The sequence below is a fragment of the Balaenoptera acutorostrata genome, chromosome 17 (genome assembly GCF_949987535.1).
Source record: "Balaenoptera acutorostrata chromosome 17, mBalAcu1.1, whole genome shotgun sequence".
In the NCBI taxonomy this organism is placed as follows: domain Eukaryota; kingdom Metazoa; phylum Chordata; class Mammalia; order Artiodactyla; family Balaenopteridae; genus Balaenoptera; species Balaenoptera acutorostrata.
The window spans coordinates 55362745-55371215 of record NC_080080.1 but is presented as its reverse complement, the minus strand read 5'-3'; the positions used below and the strand labels follow the sequence as shown (position 1 = coordinate 55371215).

At 32.1% G+C, this 8471-nt stretch overlaps 1 pseudogene; it reads left to right on the top strand.

Annotated features, from left to right (window-relative positions):
* Positions 1–424: 424 nt before the first annotated feature.
* LOC114237707 (U6 spliceosomal RNA) lies at positions 425–511 on the top strand (annotated as a pseudogene).
* The last annotated feature ends 7960 nt before the right edge of the window (positions 512–8471 follow it).

The following is an 8471-nucleotide window of genomic DNA, read 5'->3' as shown; positions in this document are numbered from 1 at the left end:
CCCAAATTGAGGAACATTGTACAAACTGCCTGTTCAGTACTCAAAACTGTCAAGGTCATGAAAAACATAGAAATTCTGAGAAACTGTTACAGCCAAGAGGTGCTTAAGGAGACATGACAACTAAATGGAATGCGGTGTCCAGATGGAATCCTGGAACAGAAAATTGTTAGGTAAGATGTAAGGACTCTGAAGAGAATACAGACTTATTTAATAAAAATGTATCAATATTGATTTATTGATGCAAACAAATTGACCATACTAATGTAAGATGTTAATAATATTGGAAATTGGGTATGCTGTACTCAATGAAATCTCAATTTTTCTCTAAATCTATAAAGTTCAAAAAAAAAGTCTACTAAAAAAATCTCATTTATAATGAAAAAAAGGTTGCCAAATAATAAGTCCAACCAAAAATAAGCATGAAGTGCTCACTTCAGCAGCACATATACTAAAATTGGAACGATACATGTGCAAGCATGACATGCAAATTCGTGAAGCATTCCATATTTTTTGCAAGAGGGAGAAGATATGGGGAGATATGTATTATGTATGTATATGTATACATATAGCTGATTCACTTTGTTATAAAGCAGAAACTAACACACCATTGTGAAGCAATTATACTCCAATAAAGATGTTAAAAAAAAAATAAGCATGAAGCTCATGGACAAAATTGTTTAAATTTATTGAATTAAACAAATGGTGAATTTTCTACAATGCTAATAGATGAAAATATTTAATAAATTCGGGTCTCTCAAAATCATTCTATTAATTTAATGCAATCCAATAAAATTCAAGCAGTGTTTTTCACAAAATTTGAAAAGAATCTGCCTAAAATTTACATGACATAGAGCCAACAATAAAGACATTTTTAAGAACAAATATTGTCTCTATTTCAAGACAAAAAACAGAGCATTTCAAAAATTGTGTAAGAGATAATTAGACCAATGAAACTAAATAAGGAAAACAGATGCAAATCCACCCTCTATGAAAAGTTTGTGTATGAGAGCAGAAGCATTATATATCACTGGGAAAAAAGATGAACTATTCAATAAATGGTGCTTGTTTAATTGGAGGTCCATATGGAAAGAGACTGAAACATAACTTTATCTCATATGATGTAAAACAAAAACTCCAGATTTAATTTCAAAACAAAAGTGAGAAAAGCAAAACATCTGGAAGAAATTAAGATATTACCTCCATAAGATTATGAGTGCTGAATGTAAAGCGTTTTAAGGAAGGTAGATTAGCCTTTATTTGATCAACCCCATCACCAAAAATAAAGAAATGCCAGTTAATTAAATATGATTGAAAGCATCAGAGAGAACCAAAGTAGCCTGTAGCTGTGTCCAAAAACATCCATATCCTGAAGAGAAGGGAAGTAAGTTATGTGAGACCAGCATTTGGTGCTACCTTTTTGCTCAAGGCATTTGCAATCTACCAATGGCAAGATAGGCATCTGAGAATCTGGGCAGCACTTGCAACCATCTCACAGAACTAGAGAAACAAGAGTTAGAGTTCAGGATCCATCAAGGTAGAGGCTCTCTGGTAATGAGCCCTGGATTTAAGGTGGGTCTCCCAACGGAGTAAAGACAAACCAGAAATAGATCACCCATACAGAAAAATAAAACCTGTCACTGACACACCTCACTTCTTGAGTTTAATATGGATATTTACCTTTGCTTTAGCTATGAATGAGAAACCAACAGACTTTTGGCAACCCCACATGTCTAAAAGACAAAGAGTGAAGTTCAGACTCCCAAAGAGGAAGGCCTTATAAATACTCTAGTTTTTCAGTTGAAACTAATAAAGGTCTCAGCAGAGAATTAAAGGAAAAGTGACAAAAAAGAGCAAATTATAACAGAAATGGATAATAGAAACCCACAGGGAATCCAGATATTGGAATATCAGATATACCCTTTATAGTAATAGTAAAACATATTATGAAGTAAATTGAGAAGATACAGAATTTCAGCAAAGAAAAGGAAAATATAAAAGGAATATAAATAGAAATTTCAGATCTGAAAATATAAAAAACTAAAATAAAGAATTCAATATATGAGTTTAATGGCAGATTAGCCACAGTGTCTTCTCTCCAAAAAAGAAATCAGATTAATGAGGTGGAAGATAGTTCTTTGATCCAATTCCAAGCACAGAGAGAGATGGGAGGAAAAAGGATGGAAAATACACCAAAGTACTTAAGAGACAAAGGGGATATATTAAAAATACCTAACATAACCTGTAAACAGAGTCTCAGAAGGAAAGGGCAAAGAAAAGAGTACATAAACAATATTTGAAAGAAAAAAGCAGATAATTTTCCAGACTGATCAAATACACAAATAGAAACAAAATAAATAATCAAAGGCAAACAAATAAGATCATACAAGCAGGCAGGAAGAAAAAAAAAAATTGACCAATTAGCTAGAATAAAAACAATAGAACTGACAGCTGACTTTTCTATAAAAATTATGGAAGCAGAAGATTTTACAGCTGAATTTTTTTTTAAGTGACAAAAATGCACTAACATAGAAATCTATTCACAGAGAAAATGTGCTTCAAAAATATAGGTAGGGACTTCCCTGGTGGTCCAGTGGTAAAGAATCTGCCTTACAATGCAGGGGACATGGGTTCGATCCATAGCCAGGGAACTAAGATCCCACATGCCGTGGGACAACTAAGCCCGCATGCCACAACTACTGAGCTTGTACACTTCAACTAGAGGCTGCATGCTGCAAACTACAGAGCCCATGTGCCCTGGAGCCTGCACGCTACAACTAGAGAATAGAAAACCCACATGCCACAACTAGAGAGAAGCCCACGCACCACAGTGAAGAGCCCATGCACCACAATGAAAGATCCCGCATGCCTCAATGAAGATCCCAAGCACCACAATTAAGACCTGATGCAGCCAAAAATAAGTTAAATAAATAAATAAATAGTAAATAAATCTTAAAAAAAGAAAAGAAGGTATATTTTCATATATACTTTTTCAGATATATAAAAATTAGGAAAATGCATCACTATTGGATCTATATTAATGAAAATACTTAGGGAATACTTAAGACAGAGAGAAAATGATCTAATAGAAGCCTGGAAATTCAGAAAAGAATAAAGATTGAAAATATTGAATGTATAAATAAATCTAAATGAATATTGACTGCATACAAAAACATTGCTGTCTTGTGGGATTTAAAAATTATGAATAATTAAAGTAAATGGCAAACAAAAGAAAAATCAGAAAGTGAAAAATAGAGTTAAAGTGTTTTAAAGTCTTTGCATTGTCAGGGGAATATTAAAAACATTACGTTAAGTCAGACTTCAATAAATAAATAATAAAGTAATTTCTCATGTAACCACTCAAACAATAATTTTAAAATATGACAGACAAGAGGATAAATATTAAAAATGCTTAATTAAACCAAAGAATGAAAAAAAGGAGAAAAAAGAATGTTTAAAGCTCGTGGGACAAAAACAGTACAAATAACCAGATGGTACATTTAAACACAAACTGATGAGGAAATATACTAAATACACCAATTAAAAGATAAAAATTGTCAGACTGAACTTAAACAAAGACATAATAAACCATGATAAACTGAAAAGAAGGTAAAAAATCAGAAAAAAGAATTTCAAACAAATAAAAGAAAACCAAATAGATGATAAATCTAAATAGAAATTTATCAATAATTATATCCAGTATAAACAAAATAAATACTCCAATTTTAAAAAGATCATGATTGATTAAAAAATAAGAATCAACTGTATATGTTGACATTAATAAGGCAAAATGGACAATAAGACAATAAACATTACAAGAGACAAAAAAGGGTATTTTAGAACAATAAAGGAGCCAACCAACTTAGAAGTTATTCAATTCAAAATATACTAGTTAACATGGTCTCAAAATATATAAAGCAAAAATAATTAGAGGTATAAGGATACTGGTAGTAGTCATGAAGCTGCTAGGTCAAAGACAAAGGACAGTTTATTTCTCACAGCAAGAGCAATAGACAGAGTAATACTCATACCAGTTCCCTGAGCCCAATACCTAAAGAACAATGTGACTCATCAGATGATGCCTCTATAGCCATGAGATGCACTACAGGAGTGAAACCCAAGCTAAGGAAATCTATAGTCTTATAAGAAGGCCACTAGAAAATGTAGCCTAGAAGGTGTCTAGGCTACAGAAGAAGGCATTATCTTTATTATTATCCTGATCAGGAAACAAAACTTCCCTCTGCCCCAAAGGGAGGTACTATCTCTATCTTCCAAAACTATTTCCTATAAATTCTTGAAAAGATACTCTGAAAGAGAAACAGATTCCAGATATGCAGAAGCACCATGGGGAGTTGTCTTCCACACCATTAAAAGAGTGAAGAAGCAAGGCTAACAGTGGAAGAAGATATTGAAAATGCATATGACCTAAAAAGGACTTGCATCAAAACATAAATAACACATACAAATCAGTAAGCAAAAAAGAGATGATCCAGTTTTCAGAAATGAGCCAAAAGCAAGACTTTCTTTTCCAGTCCAGTGTAATCTACTCACCCTGAATCTACGTAGAAAAATCAAAAATGTTTCAAATAATTTAGGCATACTTAGTAATTAAAATTCAAATTATAGAGATTCAATTTAGTGAGCACCAAGTCATGTGTTTAAGAGAATTTTTTGCTACCATATAAAAATGGAGAAGACTTTTGAAGTTCAAAAATAGTAGAAAATCACTTTAGATATGAATGCTTCATTTTTAAAATATTCAAATACTTACTAGAAGGCAAAGTTCAGAAAATAGAACTTCTCTTGGTATTTTCTCCAAACTAACAGTCTATTCTTTCATTTTCAAAAGATCTATGGGAATTTTAAACATCCAAAATTCTTCATTTTTTCTTGTGATTATAATTTGACATATAATTGCTATTATTTAGAAGAGATTATAAAGATGTCTAAAGACATCACATAAATCTTAAAATATAACAACCTAAAATAGTAATATTTTTGACTTATGATGTTAAATGAACATTGGTTAAAAGAAAGGAATCTTCTAAAGTGAGATTTGTCTTAATCTGTAAAATTGTCAGTGTGTATTTAATGTCTCTTATTGAGCGTAACCAGTAAGTTAATAAGTGATCAAATTTTGAAAGGATATTGATGTGAATTCAATCTTGGTTAAGTAAACAGGTGTTATGATGAAAATGGGGTATAGCTGTAATTAATTTTCTGCAATTTGCTTTTTTGATTTCACTAAATTTTCTTTTATCCTAAAATACCAGCTTGATGCATTTCCAATAAAACAACTGGGTTTATCGTGGTTAGGAAAAGCTACTCCATCTTACTGAGTTCCTGTTTGTAATCTTGTGATTGTTTAAGCATTACTTTAAGAATAGCAGCTACTGGAAATTTACAGTTTAGGACTGTGATAAGATGCCATATTCATTCATTATTTTAAATCATATTTTTATATATAAAATTAAAAGCAGAAAAAATAACAATATTTAGGCCTGGCTCCAAAGAAGTTGCATTTCTTGGTGCTTAGTTTGGGATCAAAAAAACAAACTGAGCAATATAAACGGGATAATCATCAGTATAATAATAAGGAAAAGAATGTGGATATTATTCCAAAAATGTTACCAAAATAATCAGTTTGGTAGTCAAAAATAGTATTGGTAATTTGTTTCTTAAAAAAAGACAGAAAAAGAAGAAAAGTTAATGATGCCATAGTATAAGGGTGCTTTTAGCTCTTTTCTGTAATACTGCCCATAAATTTTCTACTGTCACCTGGCAATGAAAATATTTCTAATTTGAACAAATATAAGCCATAAATAAAAAGGAACATAAGTTTCCCCAACCTTATTATCTCTTTCAAAGATTAAGACAAATAAACCTTTTCTAGTTATCTCTTGTTGTATAAGAAAATCACTCCAAAATTTAGCTGTATTCACCTAATGAGTTCTATTTTCTACAGAGATGTATTGGGTGCCTAGGTTCTCCTGAACATAATCTCCATCTCAATCTCTCTTCCCTCCCCCCCTTCTCTTCTCATCTCTTCTACTCTCCCATAACCATCATTAACTAGCCTAGTTTAAGCTTCTTTACATGGTAGCTGGATGAAACTGGAAGTGTGAAAATGAGGGTTAAAATGGAAATTGCAAGTTTTCTTAGTTAATAGACCCAGAAATTACACAATGTCATTTTTACATTCCATTGATTGAAACAGGACCTTTCATAAATTCAAAGGGAAGAGAAGTATGTTCTCTTATTAATGGAGGAGTGGAAAATTCACATAGCAAACAGACATGCAGGATGAGAGAGAGGGATTTATGTGCACAACTTTGGAAACAATCTACCATTGTCTACCCTCTGGCCACAGCAATTTACAGGCCTCCCACATGCAAAATACATTCCTCCCTCCTCCAAAAGCCTCATACCCTTAAGGTATTTTCTCAAAATCCAGAATGTCATTATCTAAATTATGTCCATATATGCCTGAGGATTACTGGATGCAGCTGCTCACATTCAATTGCTCTTAATCTAGAGACATAAAATGACAGATTATCTGCCTTCTGCATACACTGATAAAGCACAGATAAAATAATTGCAATGGACACTTGCATTTTAAAAGAAGAGCATATACATATAACTGATTCACTTTGTTATACAGCAGAAACTAATACAATATTGTAAAGCAATTATACTCCAATAAAGATGCTAAAAAAAAAGCAAAAAAATAAAATAAATAAAAGAAAAACAGAAAGCATTTATTTATCACTGACCCATGGCAATTCTGAATCCAGCTGGACACATGTTACCAGTTCCCTTTCTCTGAGACACAAGGAAAAGTCTGAGTGGAGTGTAGTTCTGGTTCCTAATCCATTGTTTTTCAAAGATCTTGGCTTTGCCTCAGAGTTAGCCAAACTTTTCTAGAAGAAATAGCAGGTATTTACAGCTGAGTAGCTCTAAGTCTGTTTCTTATCTTTAGAAGTTGGGAGCTTTTTGCATTTTGAAATATCTTTGTCCCTTCAGTCCAATCAGGTGGTGTGTTGTTGGTTCGAGGCTTTTAAAATTTGTAGATTTTTCTATAAATTTCATTAGGATGCTTCATGCCCTCAAAGCAATATCTATCATTTTTTTCAAGGTAGAATTATCTCTATTTTGCATGTGTGAGAATACTGTAGGAAAATGCTATCAAGATTCTCAGAAGTACTTAATGTCTAGCTGAGAGAGCCTACTGGGGACCGTCTCAAATTTTTCAGAGGTCTTGACAAAGAGGCTTATAGACAATAAATGCGACCTTTCCGGTGAGGCCATATTCCACTTGGAGAGTCCCTGGTCAGCTGGAGAAACTATACTGGGCCAGACGTAAGACATCATCTTCTTGAATGAGTGAATATAGAAGTCACATGACAAAAAGACATGTTGCCATGAGAGATCTGGTCAGACATATATGTGGAAATAACCCACCACAACATCATTTTCAATCTAAATTACTTCTAAATGTTGTACTCTGATCATTTTTCTATTTTTCTTTCACTCTTAAATAAAAACCTGAAAGTGATATATTACACAGCAACAACACAAAACTTTCAACTAAGTCCTAAATATTTTATGCTAATTGCATGTTTCATTGCACAAAAAACCTTTTCACCAGACCTATTTGAGAGTGGGATAAGTGAAACTCCTTGATTTATATTTTTGCTTGTAATTGCATAAATTATTTTATGTATATTTAATTATTTTGGATTTTATATCTTTATATTTGTTGACAACAGCATGAATAAAATCATATTCAAAATGATTCAATACCACTTCACACGCATTAGGATAGCTGTTAAAAAAAAAAAAAAGAGAGAATAACAAATGTTAGCAAAGATATAGAGAAATTGGAGCCTTTGTGCATTCATTGCTGGTGGAATTGTAAAGTGAATCAGCCCCTGAGAAAAACAGTAGAGCTGATCCTCAAAATATTACACATAGAATAACTATATGATCCAGCAATTCCACTTCTGGGTATATACCCAAAAGAATTGAAAACAAGCTCTCAAACACATATTTGTATACCCATGTTCATTGAAGCATTAGTCAAAATAGCCAAAAACTGGAAGCAACACAAGTGTTCATCATTAGATGAATTATTTAGAGTTTAACGTGACATAGAGACTTCAATGCATATTGAGACTACTTTGACTGCTTGGTTCACTGAGGTCAATCATGAACAAATTTAAAAGAAAAGAGGAAGTTTAGGGTATAGAAAGTAAAAAGTATCTTGCAAAAAAAGATTGAAAAAACAATCCATTCCATTATTGCAGAAAAATGACAATGAACTTTTTAAAGCAGACTAAATGTAATTAAATAATGCAAAAGTTAACTTGAATGAGACTGCAAAACAAAAATTAATAAAAAATCATAAAATTATGATACAAAAATATTCCGGTTCTGCATAAACTTAAAAATATTATTCATTGCAGTGCTTAAAA